A 14,350-nucleotide genomic window follows, 5' to 3' on the forward strand; every position below is an offset into this window, starting at 1 on the left:
TCAAATACAATATTACAATAATATACAATAACTCAAAAAAAACAGCCCATCCATATTAGTATATCAAATATTTCAAAAAAATTTTATAGTAAAAATTTTTCATATACACTATACAATAAAATATTTCAAAAGCACCTCTTAAAAATAGTTAATCCAAACGGAGCCCTTGCTATTTGAGCCCCATGGGTACCCAAGTATTTTCCAAAATTTCCCATCAATTAATGGGTATAATTGGAATTTGTCCCATTGTAAATCCACTATCAAATTCCAATACCCATCCCGCCCAAATTCTCAATGGGCATGGATAACTCATTGGGACTTGGGATAAATTGCTACCTCTACTCAGCTGTCAGGACAAACCGTTTCATTTTTCATTTTTTATTTTTATTTTTTCACCCCCAAAACTCCACATCTTTCACTTACTCCCTACCTATGCTCCCTCCGGGCGTCTCCCCTTCATTGGGTCATTGGACTTCCCAATGTCACCGACACGTAAGATTATTAATTCCTCAGAGGACAACCCTCGTGATGGTGCCGCAGTTGCTCCCTAAAACTAAGAATCGTCACTACTTTCATTTTCTGCCACAAGTAAATAACACGCACAACACACACTGAGTTAGATAGCACTAGTAAAATATTCAACTAAATTAATACTATGTTGATGTTTGTTGGAAAAAAAACTAAATTAATACTACCATTAATCAACTAAATTTATTTTTGTTATTTTTTGGGAGAAAAAAATGTTTACAAAGTTGGAAAGTCACCTTGTTGGAATCATTTTTCAACAATTTTCTAACTTTCGAGGAGAGATTACTGACGATAAGATTCAAACCCTAATTTCTAAATTTAAAATCGAGCTTCTTATCAAGTACAATAAATCAAACCTAAACTTTTATTGAGAAAGATTATCGAAATTCAAATCCAAATTTTTACTCAAGAAAATTAGTGATCACGTCTCCAATTTGACCTTCTATTGAGGAAAGATTGCAAGCATGAGACTCAAAATCTGATCAATTATTAAGTAAATATGAATAAACTCGTACTTTACAAGTTGAGCCAATTTAAGTGTAGTTATAGTTATTTAATTTAATATTGAGTAAAATATTCCACTAATGTACCGAGGAAAAGATTCAAACTTGAGCTTCTAAATTCAAAAGAACTTGATTAAGAAAGATTATCAAAATCCAATCCTAAACTTCTACTAGAAAAATTAGTGATCATGACTCAAACCCGATCTTTTATGGAGGACACCGGACTTATACTTATACTTGAGTATTTATTAAGTAAAAATTTTTTGAAATTTTTGTAAAAAAATATATATTGTAGCGATTTGATAAATTTGAGGTAAAAAAGTAATTAAAAAATATATTTAAAAAAAATTTAAATTTTTTTTAAAGGAAAATAGCTTTCCAAACAAAAGCACGGACAAACTCATACTTTATTAGTTGTGCTATAGTTATAGTTTTTCCTGCTAGTATATATTTAAAGGGAAAAAGTTTTTCCTGCTAGTATATATTTAAAGGGAAAAAGTTAAAAAATTCAGATGTTTCATTGATAGAGAGAGAGAGAGTAGCTAGCCCCACCTAAAGACCAAGGGTCCGAGATTCTTCTCTATTCTTCTACTTCAATTGATTGCTAATTCTACTAGGAGCCTGGGCAGGGAGCGAACAAAGGTGCGGGGATCCTACGGTGGAGGAAGCTAGAGCTATTAGGAAGGGTACGTCCATAGCCATGAAGAATGGGTGGAGGGACATAATTATACAATCCGATTGTGAAAGTGTGGTTGAGAAGATCAAATTGGAAAAGGTGGAGGATCCTCGGGCCAGTGCTGTGTTATTTGACATCCTGCATCTGAGGAAAGAGTTTTGGAATTGCACTTTCTCTTTTGTCAGACGGAATGGCAATGTGGTGTCTCATTCTTTGGCAAGGTTTGCCTTAAACTTAGTTGCTGATATAGATTGGAGATTTTCCTTTCCTAGCTGGCTGCTTCGGTTAGTCAACATTGATGTAGGAGCAGTTGCTCCAAGTGATGTAAACATTTTATGATTTTAGTGGAAATCTGTTATCGGTTGAAAAAAAAAAATTGATTGCTAATTGCTCTCTCTCTCTCTCTCTCTTCATTTTTTCGTAATTATATATAAATAATCGCAGTTGTAGTTGTAGCTGTATGTCCTCAATTATTACCAATGCATGCACATGCTTATCGCAATTGAGTTGTTAAGAGGATAATATATATATATATATATATAAGAGAACAGTAAACCGATTTCTTCTTCGTGATTGCTGCTCCTGCTGGTGGTTTCGCTGGTATGTAGTTTTTTCCCCCTTTTGTGTTGCTTGAACTTGTTCTGAATTAATTTTTTGGTTGCTTGGACTTTGGACTTTGATTAGATTACATTCCTGATGTATTTTTCTTTTGAAACTGATATATTTTGGAATTTATTGTTATTGATTTTGCTGATTTATTTATTTTTTGGTATTTTTGCAGTTCAGGTTCAAGTTTGGCTGCTCTTCTTCTTCTTCTTCCTTTTTAGTTCATGATTTTCTCTCTTTTGTTTATTAAGATTGTCGGAATGATTGACTAGGCAAAGGATATATAATGGCATGTTATGAATTTGTTAAGTTGTGTGAATTGAGAAAATAGACTAGTATTTGGAAATGTTTTTATGTTCCGATCATTTTGGTAGTGAATTTTATGTAGTAAATGCCAAATTTGTTCCTGTGTAACCAGAATAAGTGTGGCTTTTTGAATTAATTTTTGGGTTTAATTGGAGATGATGGTGTACCAAATAGTTGAGCAAGGGGTAGTAAATGTCATATTTGTTCCTAGTTTCTGAGACTGCTGATCAGCATTTTGTTTAACCTCGGATAAAGGGTTCGATCAAATTTTACAACATAGTATCTTAGATTGCCTTCTTGAAACTGAGTTTGGAGTATGACGATAGCTCATGGAGTAGCATTTGTGAAATAGAATTTAAGTTTATTGGCCTGGGAGTTTTGCGTTCTCTCTAATATTAAATACTGTAATTTTCCCAGCTTTTCTGGAGGTCTTTCACTTTTATGAGCTATATGCATTATCACTTCATTCCCAAGTTCAGTGCTTTTAAGGACTCGCTGTTCCTTTGTTTGTTTTATCTCGATTTTTTTTAAGAACATTTATAAGTTTTTGTTCGTTCTTGTGGTAAGCTAACAGATAATGTGTAATGTCCTATTCACCAAACGTGATTTCTTTCTGGTTGTGTTTTGGGATTCTGTTTTCAATCAAATAACCTTTTGAATAATGCAGCTTGGAGGGTTATAGCCAGTATTACCATTGATGAGGTCGTTGCATTAGGAGTTGTTGGCCATTTTTAATTTGGGCAAACCTCTCCTGCAGGTATATATTGTTGATGTATTTGGTGGTCACTTTTGTTTTGATAATTGCTGTTTGTATTCTGTGGAATGCATATTTTTTCACATTGCGTCACTGTGGACGTTACGTTATTTTAAATTTGCCTAGTATTGTGAATGATTGTTCCACCATATGGTTTAATTGAACAGGGAACATTTAAGCTCAGAGTCTCCTCCCCTTCCGCTCCTTCAATTTTGGATTCCTTGAATGCCCATTGTTACATTGCATTGTAAATCATTTATTTTAGCTCCTTCAATTGTAGGGGTAAAGGATAAAAATCTAATCATACTGACCAGAAGAAGAGTGTTGATGGAGTTGGGTTTACATTACCCCAGTAATTTGGATAATTACTTGTGCACTACCCCGTGTACATACATGTTCAATTAATTGGAAAATATAAGCTACAGATGCAAATTCTAAAACTCTAGCTTCTTTGACAGAAAAATGACTATTGCCTCAACTTTTTGGGACCATGCTTGTATGTTGTTGGCAGTTAGCAAATAGTGATGCTGATTGAGCTTAAAGTCTGTTAACTTGCAACTACATTGCTTGATGGCATCAAAAGAGTTAATTTCAAAATGATTTTTAAGCTTATTAGACCCCTTCTGAGATTTCAAAGTGTACTTCCCTTTTCCACTCAAAGAAAAACTAGCATTACTTTATCACATTTCGATGGACTAGTTTAACATTTTCCTGATAGGAGACTCAACCCAATGTGCAAACGATTCAGTGATGGAAATAAGAAGGGGCATTTTTGTTTATTTGATGGCTTTGCTGATATATTTTTCAGCTGATTAAACTGGAGGAATGGGTATATTACAGCAATTTCATGTTACCAGCCACCAGTTGTTTTTATTCCTTGAGCCCTTCCTAATATGTCAAACAATCATTTTGGATGCTTAACTAATTGAGCTGTGCTACTGGGGTTCCTGTGACTTATTTCCATAATAGTTTAATAGGATGAAGCCACTTTATGCTTCTTTTTATTGAATTTCAGTGATTTCCTTTAACTGGCTTTTAGAGTATTTGTTCTGTGCAACCTTCTAGCATAATCTGCTTAATTGTGTTCTAGAATTGAATGTAGATTCTTACTACTTTTTCCACATTACTATCAGCCCTTGGAAAGAAAAATGGCTACTGACCTTGTCAACGCTGCAACAAGTGAGAAACTCTCTGAGATGGATTGGATGAAAAACATTGAAATTTGCTAATTAGTTGCATGTGACCACAGGTATAACCATTTTCAGATACCTTTATATAGCAGATAATTAACATTTTTTGGTCTCTCTGTCTCTCTATGCATGTTAACAAAGAACTTGCATAGTTCTAAGATTGGTTTCAGTAAAATTTTGTTCTTTATAAGGTCTTGTCTCGATTGCTGGAAAGATAGCACAGGTTGCATACAGTGAATGGCTTAATTAACTCTTGTGCTTCTTTGTTGCTTGTGCATTTATTGAAATTTTTAGTTCTCATCCAAGATTTATTTTTGTATTCCTGTTTCACAGAAAAGCTAGAGATGTAATCAAAGCTGTTAAGAAATGCTTGGGAAGCAAAAATGCCAACACCCAACTACTAGCTGTAATGGTGAGCATCTTCTAGGTTCAAAATCATGTAACAAAACTACATGTTTTCTCTTATTATAAATGGATAAGCTTTCAAATTAGGTGGTACACCAAGCAAAATTTTTTACTCACTGGAAGTTGTAGCAGAATTTCATATGGATTTATGTAATGAAGAACGGGAAATAGTGATTGTATATCTATTGAGATGTCTTCTTCTTTTTGTTAGTTTTAATATTTTACTGGATACCAACGTACAAATGGATGTGTTTGAGCTATACATGACTGGTCTAATTTAACATGCTATAATTATTTTCCATTATGGACACTCATTGATTTGTTTATGGTGACCGAACCATGATTCATTTGGTACTTGTTCAACATCTGGAAAACATGGTGGTCCTCAACTGAAAGACAAGCAGATATTTATACAACAGGAATAAGTGCATGCTTCATCTCCTGTGTTGTTCTTCTATCTAACGTAATGCTTCCTATTTAATGGGTTGAAACTATTTCATACACAACTACTCCATTAGATTTAAGTTTCTGCCTGCAAAAAAGAATTTTTAATTACATGAAACTTGTTTGAGGGAATCTATTACCTGGGCTGTTTCCTGGCCCCCCTCCCTATACGAATGATGAATGTGGGAATTTTCATGGCTTTAATCTTTTGTCGGCATTATTTCAAAGAACTATTATTAATCTGATATTGGAATATTAGTATTGCACCGTCAAAACGGGTTGGTTTCTGCATGACTTATTGATCATACAGTTTACAGTCTAAGGTTTATGTTTTTGATTGATCTCTAGTCCTTTTTCTGCTATGCTTTCTTGGAATTTAGTACTTCAAATGATCAGGTACTATATCTTTTTTAAATAGTCAGAACGATTAATAATTTTTAGTTTTTCAGTTGCTGGAGATGCTGATGAACAATATTGGAGAACCAGTCCATAAGCAGGTTATAGACGCAGGAGTCCTTCCTGTACTTGTAAAGATAGTAAAGAAAAAGGTTTGTCCTTTCTCTGAGCCAAAACCCAATTTCTTGTTTATTCAGTTTTTGCTTAAGTTAATTTTGTGTCCTTGATGTTCTACAGTCGGACCTGCCAGCACGAGAGAAAATATTTCTTTTGTTAGATGCTGTGCAGACGTCTGTTGGTGGTGCTTCTGGGAGATTTCCTCAGTATTATTCTGCATACTATGAATTGGTGGTGGCTACACATCAAGTTGTTTTGTATAGTCAAATCTGTCTGATTATCTCTTTAGTAGTTATCCTCGTCAATGAAAATCACATGCTGGTTAATTAACTTGGCTTTCATCTGATTCTCTTCTATTGCCACTTTTGCAAATCTGTTTTACAAAATCCTCTTTAGTATCTTAAATATTTGTTGATTTTATGTATAATTTATTTCGATTTCTGATCCACCAGTATAAAGCTTCAAGATGTTTGGGAGAGCTTTTCGAGGTTCCAATTTCCCTTCTAAGCATTTGATTTAATTTGGATCATTTTTGACAATAGGTATTTTGGGAGGAAAATATCTAGTCACCGTATTATGAGTGACCAACTAGTATTTATAGGAGTACAAACCTAACAAACTATTTACAAAAATATCCTTACTAATTTATTATCTACAAGAATACTTATATTCTCTTAACACTTCCCCTCAAGTTGGAGCATATATATCATAAGCACCCAACTTGTTATAAAGTATTTCACTCTAGAGCCCCCTAAACTCTTGATAAACAAATCAACCAATTGATCTACAGATGGTACATGAGATGTTATGATGACTCCATCAATTTCTCTCGAATGAAATGACAATCAACTTCAATATGTTTTGTTCTTTCATGAAACACTGTATTAGATGCAATATGAACAGTTGCCTGATTATCACACATTAAATTCATATGCTGTTTATACTCAAACCCAATTTCAAGTGACATGCTCTTCAACCAAACCAACTCACACACAGTGTGAGCCATAGTGCGGTATTCAGATTCTGCATTTGATCTGAAAACAACTGTTTGCTTTTTACGCTTTCACGACACTAAATTACCACCAACAAACACACAATATCCTGTGGTCGATTTTCGATTTGAGGTAGAACTAGCCTAATCTGCATCACTGTATCCTTCAATATCAGTATATCCATGATTTTGATATAACAACCCTTTTCCAGGAGTACTCTTAAGATACCTGAGAATCCGTATAACAGCATTCCAATGACTAGTACGAGAGGTTTCAAGAAATTGACTCACGACACTCACTGCAAACGAAATGTCAGGTCTCGTTACAGTGAGATAATTTAATTTACCCACAAATCTTCGATATTGCCTAGGATCATCTAGTAATGCACCTTAATCTCCAAATAATTTCACATTAGGATCCATAGGAGTATCCACAGGTTGGCAACCTAACATCCCAACTTCGCTCAGCATATCGAGTATATATTTTCTTTGACATAAATAAATCTCATATTTAGATCGAACTATCTCAATACCCAGAAAATACTGTAAATGACCTAAATCTTTGTCTGAAAGTTTGCTTGCAGATTGGATTTAAGTTTCTGGATTTCCACAACATCATCACCTGTAATCACAATATCATTCACATAAACAACTAATAAAATCTTACCAGCATTAGAATGTCGATAAAATACAGAGTGATCTACTCCACATCTTGTTAGACCGAACTCCATGACAACACTACTAAACCGGCCAAACCAAGCCCTAAGAGACTGTTTCAACCCATATAAGAATTTTTTCAGATGACAAACCAACCGCAAATTCTCCCCCTGAACAATAAAGCCAGGAGGTTGTTCCATATATATCTCTTCTTCCAAATCTCCATGTAAAAATGCATTTTTCACATCCAACTGATGCAATGGCCAATTATAAGTTGCTGCCAAAGAGATAAGAAGACGAACCGAGGTAATCCTTGCAACAAGAGAAAATGTTTCTAAGTAGTCTATTCCATACACTTGAGTAAATCCTTTAGCTGTCAGGCGAGCTTTCAATCGATCAATAGAACCATTAGACTGTACTTTTATAGTGTATACCCATTTATAACCAACAACAGGCTTACCAGAAGGAAGAGAGACAAGATCCCAAGTATCATTTTGTTCCAAAGCAGACATCTCTTCTTGTATAGCTAATCTCCAACCAGGATGATTAAGAGCATGGGTAATAGACTTATAAATGGAGACAGAATCAAGTGAAGCAACAAAAGAAGAATATGACATAGAGAGACGAGAATAAGAAACAAAATTAGAAATAGCATGAGAAGTACAATGTCTCTTACCTTTGCGTAAAGCAATAGGAAGATCTAACTCAGAGGAGGGTATCATACCTGGATTTGAAGATTGAGAGTTAATTGGTGAAGTGCGTGGCATATTAGGAGCTTTCTCAACCATGGAACGATGAGAATAAACTTGAAGGTTAGGACGAGATAATCGAGCTATGGAATCTGGTGGACTAGATAACTCATGTAATAAAGAAGAAGAGACTGGTAAAACAGGAGAGAAAAAAGAGGGACACTGATCTAATTCACAAGACATACTGTATTTCATAAAATATGGAGTGGATTCAAATAAAGTAACATCAACACAAGTAAAAAATCGATTTAAAACTGGACTGTAACATCCATATCCTTTTTGCGCTCGTGCGTATCCTAAGAAAATACACTTAATGGCACGAGGATCTAATTTATTTATCCCGAGAGCAAGCTGATGAACAAAACATAATATACATCTAAAAATACGAGGAGGTAATTTAAACACAGGTTCATGAGGAAAAAGAATGGAGTGAGGTAACTGTTCTCCAGTTCTCACATGATTGGTTGAGATCAAGTTTTGCTGGATTTTTTACACGAACAAAGTGGCAATCAATTTCGATATGCTTTGTTCTCTCTACTTGAAAAATAGTTTTGCATCTTCCCTTAGCCAAACCTTCTTTTCTTCCCCATCAATGGGTGGGTCATTAGTGAGATGATCATCTCTATCGATGCTGCGCAGATATATCCGAATAGTTTTACTCCAATCTAAAAAATTTTTTCCACTCAATTTGTGTTCAGTAATTTTTGATGTTGTAGGAATAACATAAAAAATTGCTGTTTTCATCTCTCTACTACTACCTTTCATATCTGCCATTATAATTCACACAAGAAAGACCTAAAAGTGACTCAATAGGGTCACGTCAAAAGACAAACTGTTATATATCTGCCATTATAATTCACACAAGAAAGACCTAAAAGTGACTTAATAGGGTCACGTCAAAAAGACAAACCGATAACAGAGCCTGAAGCTCTGATACCATGAAAACTAAGAAAAAGGGAGACAAAATACTCTTCTTCATATCTTTGGACTACAAAATATACAAATATATATACACAAGTGTAACCTAATTTAGATTCTAAAATCATGCTAATCTGAATCAATCTACTACCTAATTAATATATGATACTATAATCAAATCTTTCATAATATTTACAATATCAAATCTTTCCATAATATCAGATCACATATCTTCAACAGATTACTTGCTAATTGTGTATTCCAATTGGGGGCTTTTTTTCCTGGAGCAATGTTTTTCATTATAAGCTCTTTAATAAGAAAAATCCCACCAAAAAAATAAAATTGTATTAAAAAAAAGAAATTTCCCATGTTATAGGACTCAATTTTACAAAAACTTTAGTGCCAAGTTTAGTGAATTTAATATATGACACTTTAACCTTACATATGAGGTGGAAATATGCTCTTGTTATACCTTTTGTGGATAAATTAAAGTTCATTAAGCTTTAAAATCCTGTAATATGTGTCTTAATTGCTAACAGTAAAAGCATACTGGATGTGAAAATATGTCTATTTAAAATCATGTAACTATGTGTCTTAATTGCTAACAGTAAAAGCATATTGAATTTGTTGAAAGATGCAAAAATGTGTCTAAGGTAAAAGCGAGATGCAAAGAAAAGGGAGATCAACACTGCGTGAAATCCTACATACCAAAAAGAAAAAAAAGCTATATGACCATATCTACATCTTTGTCGAGATGCCATTTGATAACCTCAATAGGGCCATTGTGCTCCTACACTGTCTGTGGAGCTGATTCTGCAATTCCTGATTTTTGTATTGTCTTCTCTATGTTAAGTATGTTTAGAGGAATAGAAGTTCATTTATCACATGCTCTGTTCACCGACACAGTTTTTGTTACCCCATTAATTTTGGCAACATTAAATATGCTGCTAGTTGTGCCTCCTTTTGCTCTGTAGTTTCTTGTCATCTTATCTTTGTTGTTTTGAGACTGGATGCTTATCTTATATTATGTCTACAGCATTCTTTGATCCATGGTCACATATTGATTAACAGCTTTGCAAGCCTTAGCAATTTTTTTTTGTTGACTAAACCAATAAGTTGATGAAAAGTTGAAATTAGTGGAAAAAATTAACCTCAAAGAGGGAGGGAGAAGGGGAGCGGGGGGAGAGAACGAGTGTGTGTGTGTGCCCGCGCATGCATATTTGTGCGTGTGTGGATGCATGTGTGCTGGATATCTCAAACGCATGCAAAATTGGTTGTAACTATGTTCAATGTGTTTAAAAACAACTATTTTGTTCGGTGTTTCAGAAAAACTCTCCTGGCTATTTTATTCTGTTTTTAGACAAGACTGTGACATGTTTCTCTATCGTATGGCGTGCTCATTTTTTATGCTTCACTGCCCTTTTCTTCTCCAGTATTCTTCAGAAGGCTGGAGCTGCACTGGAGGTTTTAAGAGAAGTACTTGATGCTGTTGATACTAGACATCCTGAGGTTTGTTGCTTGCATCTATAGTTGTTTCACCTTAGTGTTCAAAGTTTTAATTGAACCTGTCATTTCTTCTACAATGGCATGATAAAGTTTTAAACTAGTCAAAGTTAGCTAATCCATTTCTTTCTTCTTTTAACTTAAATTTCCTGATAAAGGACCTGATTATGTTCCTTCATTAGCAGTGCTGTTTTTGGACTTTACGTGGTTTCCCATTGCAGTAAGTCAGTTCAGTTCAGTTATTTGTATTTTTTCATCTTCCAGGGAGCAAAGGATGAGTTCACTCTTGATCTTGTGGAAAAATGTTCTTTTCAGAAGCAACGTGTCATGCATCTAGCCATGACTTCTCGGTAAGGATGCCTTGGTTGGCAATAATTTACTTGTTCAGCTAAACCTAATATGAGTCATAGGAGTTGCCTTTGTTTCCTCTACCGCCCTCCTCTCTCTCTCTCTTGCACACAGAGGAACACAACAAAATCAAGTAGTTTATCACTTTTTTCTGGCATTGTCTGTTCAGAGATGACAAGAAAAATAAATGTTCTAGATCTATGGAAGAATGAAAATTAGGTGGTCTAGAATAATTAAATTTTCAGTGAAGTTCTGAGAATGAGTTCCACCTATTTTTGTGCCTGCAGAATTTGTATATGTTCTCCCTGGAGGTTTTTCCATGTGTAACATTTTGATGTTTTGAGGAGTGCATTGCTCAAGCACAGTTAGCTAGAGTTGGACTTGCACTGACTTGTTTTGCTCCTTGTAAGTGACAGATCTAGAAATCCACTAGTCATATTCGAGCCTTAAAAATGAGTACATATATCTTTAGACACTGGATGCAACATGACTGGTAGTAAGGGATGAGCTATATTACAAAACCTACTTAGACAATTCCGCCATTGAATCATGTTGTATGCACCTACATGGAGTCGATGCCTAGAAGCAGTTCTTGAACATCTTCTTGACGCCGAGGCTGAAATTTTAGATGTCTGCGGATACTTGTTGAGACATCTGACAGCTGTATAGATGCCTGACAGAACACTGCATAAATGTGCAGCATACTGGTACGAGTTATCCCACACATACGAAGAGATAGAAATGTAGTCAGTAAAATCTGCAGTTGACTTAATTTACTATACATATGCTTGAAAGACAACTGATTAATCAGAATATATGTTGGTCAAATAATTGGAGGAAGGAGGGGGGGTAGGTTACTGAAATTGATGAGTCCAGTTTGTGTTGTCATCAACCTATCATCTTGTTTGAGTGGCCTTGCTAGTTTAATAAAATGGACAGTGAAGTCCTGAATGCAAGCAAACAAGTAGACAGGAAAGGAATTTTTTCACATTGTTGTACAAATGTATTGGTGTAATGTTGTAATTTCTTATGATAGTCTTATGCCTCATGTCATGCACATTTTGAAATGTTGAGCTTGACTTCACATCTTGTTAAGAAAATATTTATTACTCTAAGCTTGACAAGTGAAAGTAAAGTTTGACTTTGGATCAGAACTTAAAGTAAAGAAATGACTAATGGTAGTACTTGATTTCCTCTTGATTACACTTTTCATCCGTATGCTAATATGAGACCACAGGGATAGGTGATCATGCTTGGCTAATAACATACCTTCTTGTATCCTTGATCCTGTGTATGGACAAGAAAGTTCTCTGCATCTTGTGCTAGAAGTCTATCCGAACAGACGTCGAAGTGGTGCTTGGATTTCTTCCTCTGGCTTCCCCTTAAATTACGTGCAAATATTTTTTTGGGGCCAAATTATTTGCAAATATACTTCTGAAGAAAGCTAAGAACTTAGAAAAGAGGGTAGGAGGCAGTACTTGCCGTCTCCTTGCTGTTTCAACTTTCAATCATTTATTCTTCTCCTTATTTTTACATGTTTTTTATTTTTTTCTTTTTTAAGTCAATGGTAGATCTTCCATGTATAAATGTAGATGCCTCCGGTTGGGACTCTGAAAATCATTTAATCTTGATACTTTAATTTTAACTTGTGCTTCATTGTGTGCGGTTAAAGTGCTGAGATAATTCTTACAACAGTTAATCTGTCTGGAGTAGATTGTAGTCACTTGCCTTGCCTAGGAAATTTCTCATTTTATTGAGCTATCCTGAATAAGCATATAATGCTGAAGCTGCTTCTTGAGAACTCTCGTTCATCAAGAAATCGAGTTCTCATAGGATAAACTTCCTTTCATTTATTTTGCATTTTTGGCGTGCTTATTTGGTCTTGGACTTGAGACATATTTCCGTGGTGATTACTCATGGCAAGGGGTAAACTAGCATCTAGTTATGTCTTTTTGATTGGGAGCATGACGTATTTTGCGGGTGCAAAGGAGAGAGTGGAAATGGAAATAAGAGGTGGCAAAATTTTGAAAACTTCGGAAAAATAATTATTATAAGGGACTGTTAGAGTCTGTGTTTTACGGGGAAATTTCATATTTTGATTTGTGTTGTTTGTCTATAGGGATGATAAAGTGGTTTCTCAATCAATTGAGCTGAATGACCAGCTTGAAAGAGTTCTCAAAAGGCATGATGCACTTATCTCTGGAAGGCCAACATCCACATCAATTCATGTTTACCATGAAGAAACAGAGGAAGAAGAGGAGGCTGAACAGCTTTTCCGCAGGTATGATCTCTTGATTGCATACAAAATCTGCTTTTATACTGGAGCTTAAAAAGTCCTGGTTACGTAGTTTTACTAGTTTGATTAATGTACAACACAATCATTGGTAGGATTAGAAAAGGAAAAGCCTGTCTTCAGCATGAAGATGAAGGCCCTCAAATTGATAGGTCACTCTGTCAGCTTGGATCTTCTGCACGAGCAGAAATACTTAATCGCCCGCTTATATGGCCACTGACTGTGGGACCAAAGCAAGACTCTAATGGAAGCAGACCGGCAGTTGCAATTCCACCACCTCCCGCAAAACATATCGAGAGGGAGAAATTTTTTCAGGATAACAAGGTGGATGGTGCTGCTCTTGCTAGTCATGTTAGGGGTCTTTCTTTGCACAGTCGAAATGCAAGTACTAGTTCTCGCAGTGGCAGTATGGATTTTAGTTATGACAACTGTCATTGATCTTGTATTTCGTGACGCATGCTTTCATGGTGGTCTTTATTGGTTGTTTTCCAAAGGCGTGTAGCATGCTTTTGTCTGACTGTATGGAGCAGCTGAATCTGCATGGAGCAGCTGAATTTTCCGCGATAGATTAGTTCCTTAGGATAATTACTCCAATGTTAAATTTTCCTTTCTTGTTCTTTTATAGGAACCAAGTTGTTTGTTAACTAATCGTAACGCCAGGGTTTGCCATTGCAGAATTTTTCTATGAAGTATTTATTGGCATTTCTGTTGATATTAAATGATATTTGATGCATCGATTTATATTGCGACTCTAATGGTCTTCTAGAGCATGTGAACAAGCAACTTCGTAGAGTATAGATGCTCTTTCTCTGGTAATGAACTAATTATATGGAAGTGAATGTGAGAAAATAATTCTAGGGGCTCAACTCTCTGGAGTTGTTTGGTAGAGTTGGTATAATTCAAGTCCGGGGCGAGAAATACTAAAAAATTGTCGAGGTGGTAGGTATAATATAAATAATTTCTTTG

At 35.2% G+C, this 14,350-nt stretch overlaps 1 pseudogene; it reads left to right on the plus strand.

Moving 5' to 3' along the window:
• The first annotated feature begins 1,538 nt into the window (after positions 1–1,538).
• LOC113699692 (TOM1-like protein 5) lies at positions 1,539–14,086 on the plus strand (annotated as a pseudogene).
• The last annotated feature ends 264 nt before the right edge of the window (positions 14,087–14,350 follow it).

The sequence above is a fragment of the Coffea arabica genome, chromosome 7c (assembly GCF_036785885.1).
Source record: "Coffea arabica cultivar ET-39 chromosome 7c, Coffea Arabica ET-39 HiFi, whole genome shotgun sequence".
In the NCBI taxonomy this organism is placed as follows: Eukaryota; Viridiplantae; Streptophyta; class Magnoliopsida; order Gentianales; family Rubiaceae; genus Coffea; species Coffea arabica.